Source organism: Acomys minous (genome assembly GCF_964271855.1).
Source record: "Acomys minous genome assembly, chromosome: 1".
Taxonomy (NCBI): Eukaryota; Metazoa; Chordata; class Mammalia; order Rodentia; family Muridae; genus Acomys; species Acomys minous.
In genome coordinates this window covers 10,537,687-10,561,820 of record NC_140483.1, presented here as the reverse complement: position 1 = coordinate 10,561,820, position 24,134 = coordinate 10,537,687, and the positions used below count along the sequence as shown (strand labels likewise).

Sequence of the window (24,134 nt, the reverse complement as noted above, 5' to 3'; positions counted from 1 at the left end):
GATGCTTCAACTGGATTATTATTCTTCATCTCAGCATATCTATTAATTATTATAAAGCTTATTTGCAGAAATATTATAAACCAGGCATGAAAAATGCCTACATCCTCATAAGAAAAGCTTGGTGGGTCCACCGGATAAAACGGGAAAGGACGATATGGATGAGGAATGTATTGAAATGAAGGTACATACAAGACTGATGCTTTACGATCAGAACAAGTTTTACCTACACACACACACAGAGAGAGAGAGAGAGAGAGAGAGAGAGAGAGAGAGAGAGAGAGAATACATATTGCAGTGAATTCAAGAATTCAAAGGAATCTTGCAAAGAATTATAACTTTAGGGGAAACGGTCCAGTGGCATCCTGTGATCCACTCATATAAGAAAAATAGTGGTCCTGGCAAAAGCGGATCTCCTGAGCTTTCTCCAACCCCATCACAATGCACAGATGTCTCCAGTAACACATGTGTGCTCACTCACCCAGGTCAGCTTGCTAGACTACCGAGCAAGTACAGGAAATGTTCCCAGAGTACTCATCTTGCTTACCCGCCTCCCCCTACCTCATCTAATAAGATGATCACTAGACAGTTACTCGGGGTTTTATGAATAAATTGAGAAATAAAAAAATAATTATAGACTCCCTCCTTGGATACCAGTGGCAACCAGCTACACTAATCATAGTGCCCTGTCCATATTACATAAGCCTCCATGTTTTTAAATGTTATTGTAACTTCATTTTTTATTTCAATTTTATAGTAACTGGTATGTAGGATGTAAAAATTTAGCTTCAGTATTGAGGTACCAGGTGATATATCCACATATGGCATATCTATTTTCTCCATTACTTTAGAACAGTTCCTCAGCCTTTCCTTCTATTTTCACACTTTTGAAGAATGTACACTAGTTGCTTGTAGATTAATCTTCAATATGGATTTAGCCAACTTTTTAATGGTCCCTGTTGTTGTTAATCATATGCTCATATGTGAGTCTGTATGTGGGTATGTACCCATGCCCATGGATGCCAGAGGGCCAGCTCCCTGGGGCTGGAGTTATAGATGGTTATGAGCCACCCAGGACAGGTGCTGGGAATCAAGCCTGGGTCCTCTGGAAAGGCAGCCACTGCTCTTCACCACTGAGCCATTTCTCCAGCCTCATTATCACTTTATTATTATTATTAATTTGATTATAAAGTGAAAACTATATATAGCGATGCTAAAATGACTACCATTAACCTATGTAAAATGTCTCCATTGCAGGTGGAACGTTGCCTGAGCTCCTGTTACACCAGGATGTTCTAGACTCACCTGGATTTCTTTCCCCATCCTGCAATTAGTCTTTCCTCTGGAGCTCTAATCCACCTAATGAAAGGTGACCCATTATATGCCATTTCTAGGTCTATCACACCAATGTTGTGTGTATACATATGTGGAGAGCTGCGAGGTGCCACGCCTTAACATGGCACAGGCTTCCGCCTTCCGCCATCCCGACGGCGAGCGCTCTCTAAGATAAACAAGTCCTTATATGGCAAAAGGCTGTGCAAGGGTAACTGGTGATCTGATGACAAGCAGTCCTGCTCTGCCGCGGACCTATGAGGAGGTGACACCTGGCATGAGCTGATTGGCCATTGGGTTGTACTTAAGCTTGGCCCTTCCCTTCTTCGGGGCCATTCCCACTGAGCTTAATCCTGAGTAAAGATCTCGAGAAGAAGTCTGGTTGTTGGTGTCTTATTTCCGCTGGACGGTGCGGCACCGACATACATATGTATGTATACATATGTGTGTATATATTAATATATATTACTGGAAGGTGACCCATTATATGTCACAATTTCTAGCTCCTGAATACGTACACATATATGTGTGTGTCCATTATCACACTGATGTTGTTGTATGTATACATATGTGTATAGATATTATGTATAATACACATGTGTGTGTGTTTCAGGCTGTCATGATCATAGTATATGTATGAAATATTTTATATGTATATAGTTACAGCTATCATATTGATGTTCATAAAGATATCTCTAATCAGGGTACACCCTATATTTTCTTTTTGCTGGGTTTGTAACTCCAACAATGGGAAATCTCTTATTACTCTTGATCAAGTCACTTACATGCTAGCCCATACCTCTTCAAGTAAGCAAATTTAGTTAATGTTCGTTTCTAGTTCTTTTTCTATAAGCTTTCCGGAAGTAAATACATAAATCTTAAGTGTACAATCCCACTGACAGTGACACGCTCTTAGCACTCATCTCTCTCACAACTCCCAGGATGGGCAACATTCCCACTGTCCCAAAGAGGTCACTAGCCAATCACCTCCCTACTATGGCAGCCATTTTAAATCATTCCCTGTTGATTCGTGTCTCTTTGCCTGCCCTTGAGCGCGTATAAATGAATCATTCAGGGTCTTCTCCTTTCTGCTTGGTTTCTGTTCCTCAGCAATATGGAGAGCTTGGCCCAGGCGCTTGTGTGTTGATATGTCTTCCCTTTTTTATTGTATCGGATGCTGTTGTAGGACACACCACATGTACCTTATCTAGAAACATGTGGGTTGTTTTCAGCTGCTTTGTCTTATGAATAGCGTTCTCACAAACACACTTGTGAGACTCCTTGTGGGCATGCTTCCCCTCATTAATCTCTTAGAATCATTTCTTTTGTTTTCTTAATGGCCTCTATTGTTGTTCCCATGCCGGTGATTTCTTTTCTTATCTCCACAATTTCTTCCTAGTATTTACTATTGCCTTAATTTCTCTTCTCCTTCTAGTTTCGTGAAGTGAAAACTTAGACTTCATAGGACCGTCCCCGATATGCACATTATCACTGCTATAAATACCCATATAGCTGTATGTACTCACATATATCTTTATAGTCTATTGATAATGGTTTCTAATATAATTTTGTTACAGAAAAGAGGTTCCAATCTTTTGAAATATATTCAGACTTTTCACATAATCTCATATGTGAAAATCTCAGCAAATGTTCCAGATATATCCTGGATTTGGCTTTTGTTTTGAGATCCGTTTCCTATAGCCCAGGCCTCAAATATGCTATGTAGCTGAGGGTGCCCCTTTCTTCATGTTGTTGTCATCATCGTCATTGTCGTCATCATCCTCGGTCTCCTCCTCCTCCTCCATCGTCTTCTTCTTCAGATAGAGGTTTTTGTGCCAGGGGCACATGTATAAGGTTGGGGGAGGGAATGTGGGATTAACTCCAAAGCCTGGGGATGAAGAAGTTACTAGAGCACGGAGGGGCACAAGTGGGGAGGAAGGCTCTCCCCTGCCTGGAATATTCCTCACCCACTGCCCCACTTGGGTCCCAGATCTCCTGGAGAAGCTCAGAATGGACTTTCCCCACTTCCTCTGCTTCCTTCCATTTTCAAGCCTGTCTAGTCATCTGCTTCTTAGCCCCACCCATAAGTGCCAGCAGTGGGTCTAGCACCCTGAGATTTGTCGTGGGCCTCTCTCTAGTGGGGACCGACAGGGAGGAGAACACAGGCTTCGTCTTAGCTCAGTTTCCACTCAGCCTCACCCCTTCTCCATGCCTCAGAGAGATGGGTCCCAACAAGGCCTCAACACCTTTCAGATGTGGTAGTTCCGCGTCAGGAACTAACTCAGACTGCTCTTCATGATCTCGAGAGTGATAGAGAAACCAAACCCAACTCTGTCACCTATACATCTTGGTTTGTAAGGACCCAAGGTGGAGGTGAGGTGCAAACTAAGGAATGCTGAGCCTAAAGGGTGGATGTCTTGTCTCTGCCTCCCAAAGTGCTGGGATTACAAGTGTGTGCCACCACACTGATGTATGCAGTACTGTGAATCGAACCCGGGACATTCTGCATGCTAGGCAGGCACTCTCCCAACTGAGCTATACCCCCAGCTCTACATATGTACTAGGAAAAGAATGTGTAATCTCTAGGTGTTGGCTATAAGACTATAAATATCATTTAGATCAAGATAGGCTAATCTGTTGTCTAGATTTTCTGTAGTTTTACTGTGTTATTTTGAGTTTTGTCTAGTTGTTTTAATTTCTGAGAGAAAGGTAAAAAAGAAAATGTGTCCAATTCTAATTGTGGAGTTGGCTCTTTTTGTTCCCATTAATTCTGCCAACCTTGCTTTGTGTGCTTTGTAGTTATTATTACACACGCAGATGCTTAGTCGAGTTACTGTGTTTTCCTGACAAATTCATGCTTTATTATTGTGCAACTTCCTTTCTCTGGCATTATGTCTAACCCTGAGGTACGTTTTGTCTGATGTTAGCATATTAATCACTTATAGTTAATAAAGCTTTCCTATGCCTCTGGCTTATCATTGCAATTTGTTTCCTTTCAATCTGTGTCTTACTATTAAAGCTTCCATCTTGTAGGCAGTAGACAGTTTGCTCTGAACAGTCATATATTTTAAAGAAATTAAGAAAGGCATAAAAAACCTTTCCAACCCAGCCGGGGAGTTCTTTATTTCTTTTCTTACATATTTTTCACATCCAGAATTTCCATTTGGCTCAAAGTCATAAGTTATTCCCTGTGTCATGTTTCCAATATCCTTTATTCAGGCTTTGAACCTATTTATTAAGTTTAATTTACATCCCTGTTCTTTTTGGACCATTAATTCTGCTTCCTCTGGTTTTTGGCCTTTCTCTCCTGATTCTTGTGTACTTTGTGTTCTTCATTTTGTTTCTTCTGAACTCATATCCCCTGGAGACCATCAGCTGCCTTCACTGCACTGGTGGTGCATACCTTGGCAGAGGGTCATGAGCCTCTACTCTCCACTTTATGGCTTCCAGGAGAGTTGGGGAAGCGGGCGTGTACCAAGGTGCTACAAGGTGATGTAATTCTGCTTTAAGCACACCTATGTGAGCGTGGTCCTCCGGGCACTGTCCAAACCTCCACCTCAGCACAGCTCATTTCCAGAGGAGACCTTTCCCTGTGATGGCTGCCAAGACCTAAACACTGCAGGGTGGGAGGAGACTGGCTGGCTAGCCTCTTGCTTTCCACCCCAGCCAGGGTTTAGCATTTTACTCTGATGACTCTGAATGCACAACTAATTCCCTGCTCTCTAGACTAGGAGCAATGGAGAGATGTCTATCCACGTGAAAGAAATTTAATGAGGGAACACCACTGTAAGAGGTTTATTCATCTGAGGTAATTGTTGTCTGGGAGGCTTACTGTCTTGTCTGCTAACTTAGGCCTAGTTCTTCAAGCTAATGGCCTTTGTACAATCTAATCTAGGCCTAGAATGCTTTCAGTCTCTGAGACTCACTGCTGAACAAACTTACCCTTTCTAGCTTTCTGAACTCTGGCTGACTGCTTCAACTCAGCTGTTCTGGCTCAAATGCCTCTCCAAGCTGACTGGTTCAATCTGGCTTCTCTCAGTTTCTCACTGAATTGCTCTACTTGGCCTCAAACTAACTCTAGCCACCTGTTGTAATCATCTGGCTCCTTTTCCTTCTCTGGCTCGTTCTGTCTTCACCTGTGTCTAGCTTGTTCTCCCTTCAACTTGTCTCTGTAAAACTCTCCCTGTAAAAAGTACCTCAGAATTCCATGAACTGAACTACCACAACTCACCTCCACTGCACTGCCTCTCAACTGACTGAACAGAACTCAAGAGATCTGCATGCCTCTGTCTCCTGAGTGCTGGGATTGAAGGCCTGTGCCACCACACCTGGACCTCAGCTTTTCTTTACCTGAGACTTTGCTCTATGCTCTATACCAGCCTGGCCTTGAACTCAGAGATCTGTTTGCCTCTGTCTCCTGAATTAAAAGCATGTCTGTATCCCAGCTGGCTCACATAGACCTAGAAGGTCTTAGGATGTGATCGCTTGCCGGAGCAGCCATGTTCTGAATTAAAATTCCTTCCCACACCAAGCTTTGTTGGTTGGTTTTGGTTGGGGTGTGTTCCCTTTAAATAAATGAGTTGTAGCTGAAATTTGATATGCTATTTATAGGAGAAATAGAACAAGCCATGAGAAGTCGACTGTAACAAGTCAAAATTTTAAATAAGTCGATTAATGAGACTCACTGAGTGATTAAAAAAAAATAGTATATCAAGCAAGCATTTAATCCCAGAGGAAATTGATTTTATAGACTTAATGGTATCGATGGTGCCAGATTTCTGGTCCCTGAGGGAGTATTTCCCAGCCCTAGTCCAAGTCTCCCCTCCGCAACCTTTCCAGCTGGAGAATGCCGCAGCGACTGAACTGGACCTAAGAGGACTGCACTGCAGATAGATACACCACTAGTCAAAGTGTTGTGGAGGGCTGGCTGGCACTGGTGCGGTCTGTGTTCGGAAGGAAGGAGACGTCCAACTGTGAAGCTTTTTACTCACTTGCTTATACCCTGGGCAGAGCTTGGGCTGCTCTTAAGAGAGGCACATTCAGGTTTGCTCATGTTTGTGACAGTTTTTTTTTTTTTTTTACTTCCTGACCACTTTGTTGCTGGGAAGGAAGCAGGGCCTGTGAAAGCCAGAGGGAACTGTGGAGATCGTCTACCCTCCTCTCATTTTCCAGTAGGGGAAACTGAGGCCTGGGTGGAGTGGATGGTTGGCTCAAGATCTCACTGTCTGTGGCAACTGAGGGCCAGCAGCCAGTCAATCTGATTCTTGATCTGATGAATAATCCAGGCATGGTGGCACATGCCTTTAACCCCCAGCACTAGGGAAACAAGGAAGGTCAATCCATGTGAGTTCAAGGTGAGCCTCCTTTACACAGTGAGTTTCAGACCAGCCTGCTCTACACAGTGAACTCTAGACCAGATGGACAGTGAGACCTTGTCCCAAAAAATGTATAATAAACCATGACTATCTGTCCAGAGTACATGGCGGAGTTTTATCTGGGCTGTGGGTGAACAAAGGACAGACAGGTACCCAGCGAGCACTGACCACAGCATGCTGCTGGTCCTTCTATACAAGTGTCAGGTCCCAGTCACCTATTCTCCCTGGCACACCACGATGTGCACTTGTGGATGGTGACAAATAAAATATTAATGAGTGGATGCAGAGCCAAGCATGACAGGTTTTGTAAATACATCATAGAATAGTTAAAAGCCTGGATTCTGTGTCCTCAGAGACAGGCAGACAGCAGCTACTGGGTAAATCTAACCCACACACTTCTGTTTTTGCCCTAGGTCATGCTTTTTTCTTATTGGTTTGGAGACAAGTTCATTTTAAATGCATTTGTCTGTTTATTTTATTTATGCGTTATGTGTGTGTTTGCACGTATGTCACCGTGCACATGTGGAAGTGAGAGAACAACTTTGGAGTAGATTCTCCCCTTCCACCTTTTCATGGGCTCCAGGGGATTGAACTCAGGGCGTCAGGCTTGCACAGCAAACACATGCATCCACCGAGCCAACCCAGGAGCCCATGTTGTGTTTGGTTTGGTTTGGTTTATATATATTTTTTTTTCACTTAATTAAATTATTCAGATTACAACTAAACTGTTTTCCCCTCACTTGTATCCTCCTGCTCCTCCCTCCCTCCTTCTTTCACCCCGCCCTAGGTCTGTGACTGAAGGGGACATCTTCCCCCACCATATGGTCACAGCCTATCAAGTCTCATCTTGGTAGCCTGCTTATCATTTCTCTGAGTGCCAACAGGCCTGCCCAGGAAGGGGAAGTGGTCAAATATGGGGTACCAGAGTTCATGTCAGAGTCAGTCCCCGCTCTCCACACAACTGTGAAGAATGTCTTGTCCATTGGCTAGATCTGAGTAGGAGTTCAAGGTTTACTGCATGTATTGTCCTTGGTTGGTACAGTGGTTTGAGCTGACTCCCCTGGGTCTAGATCTGCTCATCACGATGCTCTTCTTGTAGGTTTCTAGGACCCTTTGCATCCTTCTATTTCCCTATTCTCCCACACTTCTCTCACCTAGAGTCCCAATAGGAGGTCCTCGCACCTATCCCAATCTCCTGGTAAGTGAGGACTTTCATGGGACATCCCTTTTAGTTAACCCAGACACAGAAAGACTCACACGGTATTATACTCACTTATAATTGTTTTTGTTTTTTTAAGTTGAGCTACATCTAACTTAATAATGGTGTTCAGCACCTCTTGTGGAGGAAGAGTAAATGGCAACAACTGCCCACTTATTCTAGAGTGACTCTGGCTGGGATTTAGCAGACATCACACTCGGAGATTATTAACTATTTTTGTTGACTTGACTGGGCCCAGGGATGGCCAGACAACCTTGAGTACATTATTTCTAGGTGTTTCTGTCGGTAAGGGAGTTTCTAGAAGAGTTGTCACATGAGTTAGTGGATGATAAAGATCATCCCTCACCCAGGAAGGCAACAACTATCCCGTCTACCCAGAGCTTGCCTGGAATAGAGTGGAAGGGGAAATTCTGTGGTTTGTGGGGTTTGTTGTTGTTGTTGTTGTTGTTGTTGTTGTTGTTGTTGTTGTAAGCTCAGCTATTCATCTCCCCATCTTCTCTATCGTCTGCCTCAGATGTCAACCTGTTTCTTAGGCCTTTAGACCCAGACTGTATTAAAATGTTTGCCGTCTCGGCTCTTGAGCTTGCAGTGAGCAGACAGTGGACCTTCCAGGTTTCCATATTTGCTTGAGTCAATTCCCATATCAGGTCTCCTAGATGCACCCTATCAGCTTTTTCTCTGGAGATCCTGACTCACACCAACTCCCTTAGGTCATACATGAACCTCAAGCTGGCCATGGTCCCCTGTGTCTCTTAGGGCTTCCCCAAGACCTCTTCTCTGGCTTATGTTATGGATCGTGGAGATTAAAATCTTGGTCAGGACATCCCTCCCAATCCTTGTAGGGAACACAAGGCTCACCTGGTAAACTATGGAGGACCCCTGGTTTTAAGGGCTTATGGAAAGAGACACAATGTAGGTAAAGTTTGATGGAGCCTGCTGGGAACGGGGCAAGGCTGGACCGAAATAGATCCTTTACCAGTGTCTGCTTTGGGTTGGCATAAGTTATCCAGCCTCATCCTGTGGTTTCAAACAATCGTGGCTTCTCAATGGGACTCAGAATCTTTGCTCTTGGCTGAGTCTTGTCCATGAGAACCATGGGTGTTAAAGCTACAAGGAAGCTCACTCTGTGATCTAGTCTCTATTTCCATTTGAAGAGGCTGGGTCTAAAGAGGAGGCAGACGTTAATTACCAATATCTCTTCACCTGGAGCATCCAAACCAAGTGATCAGCATATGTACCCATGAGCAATACCAAATGGACTCAATGTAGATATAGGTGTGTGTACCTGTATGTGCATATATGCAATAATAATTATATGAAAGAAGAGGTCATGAGTTTGAGAGGGAGTGGGGGGAAGAAGGTAAATGGAAATAACATAAACACAGTTCTCATGTGTGAAATTCTCCAAAAAAAAAATCATCTTAGTGAAGGGGCAAGGTCAAGATGCCAAAGGACAACCAGCTTCTTGTCCACTTGACCATTGCTGCACCAGGGAAGGAAGTAATGAAAAGGGAGTGAAGCAGGAGGCAGGTGGGGTGACACAGTGAGGTGTGGGGACAGAATGAGGCATGGGGACAGGGTGAGGTGTGGGGACAGGGTGAGGTGTGGGGACAGGGTGAGGTGTGGGGACAGGGTGAGGCATGGGGACAGGGTGAGGTGTGGGGACAGGGTGAGGTGTGGGGACAGGGTGAGGTGTGGGGACAGGGTGAGGTGTGGGGGACACAGTGAGGCATGGGGACAGGGTGACGTGTGGGGACAGGGTGAGGTGGGGGGGACACAGTGAGGCATGGGGACAGGGTGAGGTGGGAAGACACAGTGAGGCATGGGGACACAGTGAGGCATGGGGCAGCCTTTGCTACTGAAATCCCCAGAACCTGGGATTTAGAGATTTCTTCTGTCCAGAGGAAATGTGTTTTTATAATCCTCCTTCTGTGGCTGGTGGGAAAAGAATCCTTCAAATCCCCAAGGAATCTTACGAAAACTCCATCAAATTCTAGCCTTCAGCATGTCTGAGTCATAGTAACTATAATAAATTCAGAGTGTGTGTTTTCTTAGCATTTCTCTCTTTGGGTGGGAAGGGGGCGGTGGTTTACAAGTGTACTAAGAAAGTGTGCACACTGGGATGGCCTCATCTTAGACATGATCTAGCCACATCTGGAGGTCCAGTCAAGGAAATGTTCACAGGAATCCAGAAGGTGTTGGAATGAGGGAACAGGGCTAAGTTGAGTATAAGTGGACCCTAGATGGCCTCATGACCCTTTCTGTGGAGAGCACACATAGACTTGGTTGGTAACACTCTCTTCCATTTCTGACTCCAACAACCACAACACCTTCACCAGGCTGAGGATGTTCTCTTCTGGGCCCAGCTAAAATGTCTTCCTGGCACCCCGTGCTTCAGGGAGCTAACTGGTAGTTAACTATGTATGCATTTCATTGCTTACACACTTGCTCTCTTGGTCTCTTATGTGTCTGCTTTGCCCATAACTAGAACAGAGCCAGAGCATAGTTGACGACCAATGAAAATTTAACAAAAGTCTCTAAGGTGTTATCCCTGCACAGTCCTTATGGAGACCAATCAGAAAGCAGATAAACAGGATCTGGAGAGAGAACAAAAATCGGTAGGGGAGCATCACTGGGACGGAGAGGGCCCCTGGGAGGCTATAGGGGTGACCCTAGCTGAGATTCCTAACAGCGAGAGACATGGAGCCTGAAGTCATCACCTCTTGTAGCCAGGTGGGACTTCCTGCGGAGGGAGGGGGACACCAACCCACCCACAAAACATTCAACCTCAAATTCATCTTGCTTACAAGAAGAGTAGGGAGGGCTGGAGCAATGGCTCAGAGGCTGGGAGCACTGATTCTTCTTCCAAAGGTCCTGAGTTCAATCCCCAGCAACCACATGGTGGCTCACAACCATCTATAATGAGATCTGCTGTCTTCTTCTGGCCTGCTAGCACACAACACATGCAGGCAGAATACTGCATAAATAATAAATTAAAAAAAATTTTTAAAAAGAGAGAGAAAGAATAGGGATAAAGATGGAGCAGAGACTGAGGGAATGGCCAACCAATGAGTGGCCCAACTTGAGACCCACCCCATGGGAGAGAGCCAACCCCTGACTACTAATGAAACTGCTTCTGAGAGGCTTCATCCAGCAGCTGATGGAAACAGATGCAGAGACCCACAGACAAACTAGGCCAAGCTCAGGGAGTTTTGTGGAAGAGTGGGAGGAAAGATTGAGAGAGCCAGAGGGGTCAAGGACACCACAAGAAGACCTACAGAGTAAACTCACCTGGGCCCATGGGGGCTCACAGAAACTGAACCAACAGCCAAAGAGCTTACATGGGCTGGACGTAGACGCCCCCCCCCTACACATATGTAGCAGATATGCAGCTTGGTCATCATGGGAGTCCCCTGACAATGGGAGTAGGGGCTATCTCTGGCTCCGTGGCCTGACTTTGAATCCTTTCCCCTAGCTGGCCTCCATAGAAGATGTGTTTTGTCCTGCTGTGACTTAAGGCGCCAGGGTGAGTTGGTACCTTTTAGGGGGCCTCCCCTTCTCTGTGAAGAAGGAGAGGATAGGATTGGGGGGGGGGGTGGGGGGTGGGGGTGGGGGGAGGGGGGAGTGAAGGTAGGACTGGGAGGAGAGGAGGGAGGGGGCTGGGTTCAGGCTACATGAATAAAATAAAATAAGATAAATTGAAAAAGAGAAACAGAAAGCAGATAAACAGTCAAAAGCTTTCACTTCTTGGCTTCCTCATCCCACAGGCGCTGCCTTGGAATATCCCACACCCAAACTGAGTTGTGCACCTTAAGAGGCGGTCCCAGCAGAAAGAGCATTCACTGGCAGGCTTGAAACAAGCAATGCTGGGCCCTGGAGTGAGGCTTAGCCTTTGAGAGGGCTGGCTGTTCTTCCAAAGGACCCAAGTTCAATTCCCAGCACTCACGTGGCAGCTCACAAACTGTCTTTTAGTTCTAGTTCCGGAGGATCTGACATCGTCCCACGGACACATATGAAGGCAGGACGCCAGTGTACATAACATAAATAAGTTGTTAAAGGCTTCCCTAGCATCTGACTGAAGAGGCGAGGCCAGGGTGCTGTCCCGTCATTCCTGGGGACACAAGGTTGAGAAACACCCATACGTCCCTGGATGCAATAGAGTTCTCAGACGGGAGCTACAGAGTCATAATTCAGACACAGGTGTCCAGCCTTGGGTGGCTTGGCTTTTCCAGAGCCTCCCAGCCCCATTCCCTTCTCAGGTGAGCATGGGCGAGGTGGTGGTGCAAGGGTTAATTGATTTCATCCAAGTAACAACTTCCCATGGTTTTCCAAAGTCAAAGTAAGCCATTCACAAACATGGGTTCTCTCAGTCTTGGGTGGGAGCCTATCCCTCCGCATCCTGTCACATGTAGGCTAGTGGCCCCTGACAAATCACGACCATTTAAGTGCTCTGCACACTCTAAATACAGTGCTTCGAGTATAGTGAGCTTCCTGCAACACTGCGGGGAGGTTTGACCATCTCACCTGTTTACAGATGCCCAAAGGGACCCAGAAAGATTAGGACACAGTGAGGTAGTGGAGTTGGGGCATGGCCAGGCTGCCCTCCTTGCCACCTTCCAGCCCTCCACCCCACCCTGCCTCAGAGCGCCACGGGGGTTTTCCAGCTGAATCTGACATGTTGCTATTGGAAAGTGGGGCTTTTTTTCTAGCAGGCAGTTGCTTTCTGCCCCACCCCCACCCCCACCCCCACCCCACCCTCCACCAGCCCAGCAGTATTGGGCCACCCCATCCTTGCTTTCCACATGGCAACATTGCCTTTGGTTGTCCTTTGATTCTGTGGCTCTGGTGCTGGAGAGGGAACTTGGAGCCCTGACCATGCCACATCCCTAGCCCCCCAACACTATTATTAAGCTCTATTGACCCCCCAATGGCAAGGACCCAACATTTGGTGCCTGGGGTGGTGTGTGTGTGTGTGTGTGTGTGTGTGTGTGTGTGTGTGTGTGTGTGTGTGCACGCGCGCACACACACACACACACGCACGCTGCCTGAGCTTGGAGTGACTGCCCCACTGGCTGCTTAAGACTCATGTTCAGCGGCTTACTAGGCTTACTATGTACGTGAAGTCTCTCACAGGCGGCCAGGTAGGTTGGGAGTAGATCAGGGAAGCCTGCTTCTCAGTCAGGCCCCAGGCTATTGTCCCCAGAAGAGAACTCAGAAACAACAAAGAACTGCATACAAAACAAAAGCGCAACACGGGAAGAAGCTAAGGAAGCGGCTTATCTCATTTATTTATTCTTCCTCCCTCGTTTCCTCTTCTGCTCTGTCAGCCCACCCCCACCCCCACCCCCGGGCTCTGGTTTCCTGGCCCACCATCTAGCCAATAACCTCCCACACTTGCCTAAGCAGCTCCTAGCTGCTCCCATAATCTTTTCTCCAGGCTCTGCTGAGGGCCATATTTACCACCACACAGGATTTCCGTCGGTGATAAGAGCAGGGCCTGGTCATTCCAGAACTGCCCCATCTCCTTCTGGGTGTCTATTTACAGCAAGGCAGGAATCTTAATTTCTCCTAAGAATGCGGCATTCCTTAGGTGTCTAACCTACCGGACCACCAAGTGAGCTTTTCAGTAAGCAATACTTCACAGCGCTCTGAATCAAAACTTAAAAGAAAAAGTCGGCTCTGTCTGGGTTTCTCTGTGTGCAGATGCCTCAAGTGGAGACATAAGTTACTCAGGAGGCTTGTCCAAGGAGGGTCACTTACCCACAAATCTCTGCTGAAGACTGGAGGTCGGCATCTCCAAGAACCCTGAGGAGGGCGCACAGGAAAGGTCTACAGCGCACCCTTGTGGTCATATCTCTCGTCGACACCAGGGCTTTTCAACAAAACAAAACACACAGGCAAGGTGTTTAATTTCTTGTCGATGTATAGCATGCATCCAGAAAAGTGTATCCGCCTCACAGGTTCAGAACATTTCCTGAGGGGCTGGAGAGATGGCTCAGAGGCTAAGAGCACGGACTGCTCTTACAGAGGTCCTGAGTTCAATTCTCAGCAACCGCAGAGTGGCCCACAGCCATCTATAATGAGATCTGGTGCCCTCTTCTGGCCTGCAGGTGTACTTGCAGGCAGAGCATTGTATACATAATAATAAATAAATCTTAAAAATAAATAAATAAAAATAAAAATCCCTGAAAATGGACACACTGAGGTATGCCTGAAGAGTATTTCCTACCCTGAAGCCCTTTCCCACTCTCGCTCAGCCACCCCACCCCAGGCCCCCACCCCAGGTCCCCACCCACACCCCGGCCACCACCCAGGGTAACTGTCCTAAGGACACATCAGTTTTGCCTTCTGGGGGTTACCTTAAGAAGCAGAATTCCACAAAGACCAATTTGCCTCACTCTTCAGTACGGGAAGGCCGAGCACCTTAAGCCTGACTAGAGTATTTTACCTGGTTTTGACCATCCGTCAAGATCACTGATGTCTTAACACTATTTAAAACAACAAAAAACAAAAAAACAAAAACCCAGCAAGGACTTTTAAGGAAAGGATCACCTGCGTGAGAAGCAGCTGTGGGCAGACGGCCTGCCGAGTGTGCAGGTGAAACGAGAGGAGCAAATGAAGGCTCTGGGCGGAGCCTGGCGCCTAAGAGGCTGGGCCTCCAGCAAAGCACGCAGCCCTCAGGCAACTGAAACGCGTGTTAGCATTTCTCACAAGGGAGGGGAAAGAGTTCAAACTGCCCTGTCATCATCAACCCAACCTGTATCTTTCCACTCCCCCCCCATCTCTAGAGCACTGAGTTCACACGAAGCCACACCCTCTACCTCTACACAAGGACTGCACATCAGAAGTACAATGTGGCACATGTCTGTTGGTGTGATCTGTTAAGCCAAAAATTGTGGCTCAGCAAGGAAGGGTGCCTATTGCCACACCTGAAAACCCAGGTTTAACCGATCCCTGGATCCCACTTGTAAGAAAGAGAGATCACACTCCCAAGATCACACTCCAACTCTGCAGTCATGTCATGACAAGCATGTGCCCACCAATAAACACACACTACACACATGATAAGTCAATGACTCTAAAGTTTTAAAAAAAAGGTTACCGTGAGGGGCACTTACTACAGTCATAATACCATGACAAACCAATATCATTGTTTAGCCCCAGAAGGTCTCAGCATCCCAGAGAAACCTTGTGCTCATGGCCTGCATAATTCCATCCTCAAAGCCAAGGCCTTACCAAGAGCTGGGTTGCACACTCTCAAGGGCCTCTCTGTCCTTGACAAGGGTCGGGTTGCTAACACTCCTTTCATAGCACCCACAAATGCAGCTGACATAGTAGCCACCACATCAAAAGGCGAAAATTAACTCTAATGACTAGATTGAATTAATTCTAATAAGTTATTCTAACTCCACACACTCTCGTTAATGGCGTTTCACCGCACAATCGTAATAAAAATAATTACAGCGACGTTTTTACACTTCATTGGAATGAAGCCTTTGAAATCTGCCATATAATTATATCTACGGCACATCTCAATGTGAACGAGGCACGTTTCAAGTGGTCAGTGACTACAGAGCTGGGCTTCCTGCCTCTGAACGGGGTGTGGAATGCCATCGGCATTCTGAATCATCACTTGGTGAAAGAGGTAATTAGGCCTGGTGAGATAACTTCGCCAGTAAAATTGCTTGCCCTGTAAGCCTAACGACATGTATTCAAACCCCAGAAGCCACAGTAGAAGGAGAGAAGCAACTCCTTAAAAAATGGCCTCTGATCGCTAACCACACAAGGTACGCATGCGCACACGTGAGTAGGCACGCATGCGCACACACTCACACTGCGTCTCACCGCACCGCACTGCACACTGAGTATGAACAAAGCCCTGGGTTTAAGCCTCAGCACCAAATAAGTGGGGTGATCTCATCACTCAGGAGGTAGAGACAGGAAAATCTGGAGTTGAGAGTCAGCCTTAGCTACATAGTGAGTTCAAGACCAGGCTGGGCTACATGAGAGCCTGTTTGAAAATGTAAGCACAGATGGAAGCTATACACATAAAAGCGATGAGTGAGCAGTAACACAAAGAGAGCTATGACCATGTTCGGCTCTCGGGGTGTGAGCTGTGTCGCTCTTCTCACCCTTGTGTGCCTCCACTTTGTGTTATAAAACTGAAGCGCAGCAAGGCTACTCATCCAGACACGGAAGGCACGGCACACCCTATGTGGGGGACTCTTAGGACAGTTGCGGGTCCAACCTGTACCCCAGAAGCTCTCCTGCCTGTCAGCATTTTTTTTCCAAGCAAAGTAGAGTAGGGGTTGCGGGGGTGGCTCAGCCAAACCCAAGAACACAAGCTCACAGATTGATGGTACCCAGAGCTATTCTGGCAATTTGGGAGACAACAGTGGAGCCAGAGATTTCTGGAAGATGAATATAGAACGTTCTATATTTCTCGGCACTGTCGTGACTCTGGTTTGATGGGTGCGCACCTGCTGCTCCTCCAGTATCTACCGAACCCTTTCTCTTGAAGTTTTGAAAAGGAGAAAATATCACTTCCTTAGTGACTCATTTAGAGGGTTGGAGAGATGACGGCTCAGCAGTTGAGAGCACTCACTGCTCTTCCAGAGGAACTGGGTTCAATTCCACTGCCCACATGGCAGCTCACAGCCGTAACTGCAAGATCTGATACCCTCACACAGACATACGTGCAGGCAAAATCACCAATGCACATAAAATAAAAAAAATAAATAAGTTACATTTTAAAAGGCTCGTTTAACCGGGCGTGGTGACGCACGCCTTTAATCCCAGCACTCGGGAGGCAGAGGCAGGAGGATCGCTGTGAGTTCGAGGCCAGCCTGAACTACAAAGCGAGTCTAGGACAGCCAAGACTACACAGAGAAACCCTGTCTCAGAAAAAAAAAAAGGCTCGTTTAGAAAGAAGGTGACGGTGTCAGAGGGATTCACTGCCCTTTAAACATCTTTCTTACCATGAGATCTGCATGAGTTGGCTTTGTCCCTGGGACAAGGTATCTGACCTAAATAAGCCTGAGAGAAAGAGAAAATGTTTATTTGGTCTCACAGTTTTGGAGGTTTCAACCATGTGAATGATTCCATTGTCTGGGGCCTGACGACCAGGGACAGAGCATAGTGGAGCCAGATAGTAAAGGAAGCCGCTCCCCTCCTCACAGCCAAGACACAGAGTGAAAAATGAGCAAGCATCCCAGTGGGCCCTGCAAGGCCACCAGCAACATCCAACGTGCTCCCAAAGGCCCCACCCACTGCCTCCTAGCAGCACCAAGGCTGAGGGCCAAGCCTTCAGCAAGACTCACTTTGGGGGACACTCAAGATGTAGATTATAGCCAGATTATAGTCAGCGACATTAGCGCCTAGGTTTGAAATCAGAATGCAGAGCCAGGTGTGGGTGGGCTGGGGTGAGGTGGGGGTAGGGTAGGGTGTAGGTGTGGATGGGGTGGGGTGTGGGTAGGGGTGTGGGGGTGGGGGTGTGAAGTAGGGGTGGAGTGGGGTGTAGGTGTGGGTGTGGGTGGGGTGAGGATGGGGGTGGGGGTAGGGTGTAGGTGTAGGTGTGGGTGGGGTAGGTGGAGTGTGTGGAGGGTGGGGTAGGGGTAGAGGTGTGGGTGAGGTGGGGTGGGGGTGGGGTGAGGGTGGGATGGGGGTGTGGGTGGGGTGTAGGTGTGGGTGGGGTGTAGGTGTGGGTGGGGTGTAGGTGTGGGTGGGGTGTAGGTGTGGGTGGGGTGTAGGTGTGGGTGGAGTGTAGGTGTGGGTGGGGTGTAGGTGTGGGTGGGGTGTAGGTGTGGGTGGGGTGTAGGTGTGGGTGGGGTGTAGGTGTGGGTGGGGTGTAGGTGTGGCTCAGCAGATAAAGAGCTTGCCTACCTTTGCATTGGGACCAGCATTCACATAAAAAAGTGAGATGTGTTGGCTACACATTTGTATCCCCCGCAGCACTGGGGAGGTAAAGACAGGTAGATTCTGGGGGTCACTGGATAACCGTACTAGCAGAACTAGTGAGGCCCCAGGTCAAGTGAGAGACCTTGTCTCAAAAACACAAGGAGAGGTAATTCCCAGCTCCCACCTTATAGAGCAGTTCACAACCACCTGAAACTCCAGCTGCAGAGAGTGTGTGTGTGTGTGTGTGTGTGTGTGTGTGTATGTGTGTGTGCGCGCATGTGTGTGCTCCTGGACATCTCCGGCCTCCAGGGGCACTCATATGCACAGACACACGGTTCTTTTAAAGTGTGGAGAGCACCTGAGGATGACACTGGAGGTTGGATGGCCACCACACTCACTAAGCACACATACATGTGTTCGTTTGTATACACACTCACACACACACACACACACACACACACATGAGTACATAAAGGAATAAGGACTCCTCTGTTCAGCCTGGCTGGACAGAAGCGGGGTTATTCAGCATCCGTGTTCAGAAAGAAAAAAAACCTAGGAGGAGTAAGTGTTGAGGATACAAAAAACAGTTTTCAGAAGCTGATGCCACAGTGCCTGGAGTGGGAGGGAAAAGCGCTGCCTCGTGGTCACAGCAGCATCTGACTTCTTGTCATGTTGTCCTGCGGGCTCAAACCAGGGCAGATACCTGCAGGTGTATTGCACCCTTCTATTGTTCAGACTTAAGTAGTCACAGGCGATAGGGATGGCTCGGCCAATGCACAGCATCAGGGGCGGCGGCGGAGGGGGCGGCTTTATTATTCTCTAGGACCTCAGATTCCTGAGAGACAGGTTATTTTCTAGAAGGATTTAAAGTTTCTGTGGAGCATGGTGGAGACAGGGGGAGGAAAACCAGAACTTGCTCTGCACTTCCTCTTCCCTCCCCCGTCGCTGGCAGGGACTATGCCAGCCTTTAGCAGCATTCCCAACCCTGGCTTTGTCTTAAGGCAAGCAACAGAGAAAAAATAAAAATTAAAAAAGCAAGGCCTTGCTGCTGGCCCCAGTGCTGCTGAAATCGTCCGTGATGGATTCTGAACTCCCTTCTATTTACTGACTAATCAAAAATGGAATAGTTGACTTTTTAAAGCAAGCATCCTCTTTTTTAATTTTTTAAATTTTTATCATACTTCTTTTTTAACATATACATAAATAAATTAAACTACATACAATCAGGAATTATATAAATGTTACACTCATAGTGATTTGGCTATTTGTATTTGGCAGCCTTGAAGAAAACATCTTTCCTATCTTGGTGAGCCTAAATTTCTGAATGTAAATCAATATCTATCATATCCCATTCTATCAACTTAAAACATCTACCTAGGCCTAAAAACATCTTAACCCCTAAACAACTAAGCTTAATCGTAAGACTAAACTATCTGTTCTTCAACCCCATCAGAGACTTGAGAAGGAATAAAACTTAATTACCTGAGTAACATCGAAGTGCAGTTGAGCAGCTTCCAAAATGAAAAAAGGACAGCGACAGTCTGCTGCCTAAACAGTCACCCAAAACTCTCTATAGCGTTGGAGCGTCTTCTTCAGCCTTCTGGCCCAATATATCTGACATACATGTTGGTAAGGCAGGAACTACTAAGGACCTGCTTACCCTGTCTTGGCAGAGTTTTGCCATCAACTCTGCCTGCATCCAAGCTTGCCCATTTTTAGGCAGAATTCTGTCTGTGTCAGAAAAGAGGATATTTTGCCCAGTGGCTAGTTTTCCCCATTTGAAGCCATCTCCATAAGGAGGTTGCGGTTTTTAAAGAAACATTCTTATGAAAGTGTCTTTTCTCGTTTACTCTCCCACACAAAGGTGCGCACATACGGACACATGTTACACAATTTGTGCATGCTAGTTAAGCCCAAACCTTCGTGATTAGGGTTAAGCCAGTACTTTGGGTGGAGACCCTGTGGGAGCCTTGTGCCTCTAGAGTGCTGCCAGGCACAGGGGGTGGGGGTGGGGGGGCTCCAGGACATCTCAAAGTGAGGGCTGTGGGAGGTATTTGAATCTCTGTGACTGCATCACCCAAAATGGTCACATCCCTTCCTAGCCATGATGCCTTCTAGATGGTTCCAGTTTTCACAGAGCTAGAATTTATCAGCCTGGTTAACTTCTTTTTTTTTTTTATTGTATTTTATGGAGGATCTTGACATTAATGTCAGTTGAGTACAGGAGAGCTGGAGCTTGCCTACAGAGAAGGAATAAGAGTTTAACAAGTCTGGGGTCCAAGGATTCCTAAGATCCATGGGCTGCGACCGGCTTAGAGCTGTACACATGAATAACCACTTTAAACAAGAGTTCCGGATGATCCAAACACACGTGACACTTACTGCACCAAGCACTGGCATCTATCACTAAACTGCAAGCAAATATTTAAAAGCAAGAATGTCGATGGGGCTAAAGATGGGGTTTAGAAACGTAAAAACAAGGGAATTTCTGATACCAAATCCAGTATGGACTCCATCTTGCCAGCCTCAGGCAACACTAGAAAACTGCAGTCTCCTTTCAGTTGGGATGCGGTCTTCTCAGGCAAGGTCACCAGAGTCCCCAGTTACCTAGGAGGTGGGCGGAGCCAGGAACAATGAGGAGGAAAAAGAGAAGACCCTGGTTTAGCCACTCCCAACTTTACCAATCACTTTATATGAATTAGAATTGAAAGGTCACACCGAGGGACCAACACTCAAGTACCATAGGAACAAATCTGAGACTAGTACCATCCCCTGCTCCAAATCCCTCAGTTTTAGGGGCCAGAGAGATAGCTCAGTGGGCAAAGGTCCTTGCTGTGTGTGCTAGTTATTTGTTTGTTTGGGTTATGTCAATTTGACACATTAGAGTTGTCTAGGAAGAGGGCGCCTCAACTGAAGGAGTGCTTCCTTGAAATGGGTCTGCGGGCCGTCTGTGGAGTATTGTCTTGATTGGTGATTGATGTGGGAGGGCCCGGCCCACCGTGGGCAGTACCATCCCTGAGCTGTATAAAGAAAAGACCGAGCAAGCCACGGAGTTGTTCCCCTGCCTGCTAGCCCTTGCTGTTGCAAGGCTTCTGCTTCAAGTCCTGCCTCCAGGTCCCCACACTGGCTGCTCTTGACGACTTGAACTGGGACCGGTAAGGCAAACAACCCTTTCCCTCCCCAGCTACTGCTTTTCATGAGAGTTGTATCACAGCAACAGAGATGCAGACTAAGACACTGTGCGAGCCCAACCGAGCCGGAGCTCCATCCTCAGAGCCTGTGGCGGAGTGAAAGGAGAGAAACAGCTCCACAAGATGGAGGAGGACAGTTCGCCATGGCAGGAAGGCTTCATCTGTCTCCCATCTCGGCTTATCTCCATCCGCATCGACTAGCACAACCTACTAGGGTTCAATAAGGAAACCAAGTGGTATCATAAACGTGGCCCAAGAATAAAATGCCAAAAAAGAAAAAGGAATGGGCTCTCTAGGCTGGCATGTGAGCCCTACCACCATTAGTGCAGAGGAGTCTCGTCTCCATCTGAACCATGGTTCCGAGGACAGAACTGAAGAGCTTTGGTTAATTACCTCAGTCTCAATCGAGGCGTCACTCAAAGACATTAACTCTCAGCTTTTTTTTTTCTTTAGTCTTAAATCTCTAGAATACTCCTCCATGGTCCTGGAGAGGGTAGGACTCTTCCAGTGGTTGCAGTGTGCAGTGTTTCTCCAGGACAGCCTTGGAGTTTGAATTCACCTGCATGCAAGCTGCTCGGGGCTTGACTCTTCTCCTTCTCCTCTCCCTCCTCCTCCTCTTTCTCTTCCCCTCCTCCTCTTCCTTCTCCTCCTCTGCCTCCTCTTCCTCCTCTCCCTCCTCCTCTTGCACGTCTAAATCTTAGCAAAGTGCACAGAGCACCATGTTTGCCACAGGAAACACTCCTCATTCCTGTACCGTGAGTCACTGAATCACCTTTCAACTTGAAAGGCTGGAGCCCCAAACCCATTTGATAGTATGGTGCCCTAGTCACCACACTCTGCTCTTTCCAGTTGCTCAAAACTTCCCTTCTCTGTGTGTGTCTGAGTTTGACTACTCAGTACCCAGGCAAGTGGAACCGTGTGATATTTATGCTGTGGGGCTGGGTTCTTTCTGGTTGTGTGATGTCCGTCAGGCTCATCTACGGGGAGCACGTGCAGGGGGGTTGGCCAGGCTGGCCTCGAACTCACATCAATCCACCTGCCTCTGGGGGCTGCTAGGGGTGGCTAGATTTTAAGGCTGGATAACATCCTATTGAGTACCCGTGCTGGCCTGTCCATCTGTCCCTGGATACTTGAGTTGTCTCTGCCTCTCACATATTATGAAACACTCTGCTAAGGAAAGACTGTATAGTCCTCACTTTCTAAACCTTCAAAAGGTTGGAAGAGGTGATTACAGCACAAGTTTAGAAAATGTAGAGCCTGGTCCCAGAGAACTTATCTAAGGCAAGATCAAACCCTAAAGCCCAATGTGTGGTGCTGTTAGCAACAACAACATAGCAGATTCAGTTGAGGAAATTCATTCTAGAGGATTGCTCTAAGGGGAAAAAGAGCCAACATCTTTCACTGGGGCATCCATCCATCACTCACTGTTAGGTGACCACAGAGAATCTAATGATGGCACAAAGCTGACCATATCAGAGGGAGACAGGCTCATTCTATAAACAGTCTTGTGAGACATCCCTGCCCTCAGCATTTTTCACAGTTCAAACCAAAATACTATCAAAACGCTGTTTGTTTTCTACCTAAGAAGCTCAAAGTAGACACCGTTAATACAGTCCAGCACTTGTGAGTGTGGTGTGACAAAGAGAAAAACAGAGCATCCCTCCCATCATGCCCAGAACACTATCTGCCGACATGTGGCTTACCAACCAGTGTGAGGTAAGATGTCAGGCACACATCCACAGCAGAAGGTCCTCTCTCACAGGAAAGAAGATGCTGGAGGGCGGGTAGGATAATATAATTAAAAAGCTGGGACACAATATAACTCAGAGACATGTCAGTTGGGTAGCCCGCTGCCAGGATTTGAGACCTTTTCTTTTTCCTCTAAAAGCTCTGTGAGCAGAGCTTGGAGACAGCTTTAAGAACTAAGATTCACCCCACCAGGCATTAACGGTGTCCAGAAACTATGTGAGCAATCTCGCTTGACATCCTTAAGACATTTATATCTGTCTGGTGCAGAACCAGAGGGGGAAACATGTTAATTTTCTCAGCCTGCAGATAACACGTATACAGAACCTCGCAGCCCCCCCCCCCCCACACACACACAAAAAGAGCTCCACGTACTCTCCAGGGCTTCCACTGCCTTAAAATATAGACTTGCATTTATCTTGGCCACATTAACGAGGTCTGTTTGACCAATACATTTATATTTATGATGACTGAGGGCAGATTATGGTTGTTAAAACTTGTCCTTGGGACATGAAAACACTCCTCTGTCATTAATACATTTGTTAATATAAACTATGATGTCAGGTCAACGTAAAGGGTAAAAATGTTTCTAAAGTACGCGCACATCATTTTTTAAAGCAATTGAGCCTAATGGAATAGCAAAGGTCATCATAACAAACCATTACAGTCTTCGTCTTGGCTACGCTGGCCACAGAAGAACCTCCAAGAAACTGCCATCATTCCTCCAGTGTTATGGCATCCAGACTACAGGGATGGCTCGCAAATGAGTCATCCGGGCTCAGATCCGCGGTAGCTATGTGAGTGCAGCACAATCAATTATTCATGTGTTTACAGAGAGCTTTCCTGGTTGATGTTAACCAGAGCTGCTTGCAAAGGACAGCTCTCCAGCTGCCCTCAGCCATCCCGGGCCTCCAGCTAACAAGTCACTTTAATTGCTGGAGAAGCCATCTGGAAGATGAGCCTCCCCAGCCCAGACCTTGGGACTTTATTAGGTGCAAAATTATTAATCAGGGATAATTATGACACTACCTTATATACAGGACTCTCAGAAAAACCCTAAAGAGGGTGAGAGAAGGTAGGCTTGACCTGGAACCCATTAGGCTCAATGGGGATTGGACTATTGAGGATCCAGGTCAGGGACGCGTGGAGAGCAGAAAAGAGCAAAGGGAAGGAATGGGACCCTCTGAGTCCCTGTGCAGACTGCTCCGAGAAGGGAAAAGCCCGTGGCTGAGGACCACCAAGGGTGAATGCTTTAGATTGGTCAATAGCCAAATTGACCCAGCCATCAAAATGGCCTCAGGAGAAGGTGGACAGGAAACAGGACCCACAGGCTATCCAAGAAGGCTAATGCTGTGAGCAAGGGCAGCTCCTGTCTCT

The 24,134-nt window shown here is 47.0% G+C and overlaps 1 protein-coding gene across 1 annotated transcript in view; it reads right to left on the bottom strand.

The window, feature by feature from the left end:
- Positions 1–14,164, bottom strand: part of HLX (H2.0 like homeobox) — a 43,380-nt gene extending 29,216 nt beyond the window's left edge. The window contains exon 1 of the mRNA XM_084783236.1: positions 13,684–14,164. The gene's annotated coding sequence lies outside the window, so the exon portion shown is untranslated. The remainder of the gene's footprint in view (positions 1–13,683) is intronic.
- Between the last annotated feature and the right edge of the window lie 9,970 nt (positions 14,165–24,134).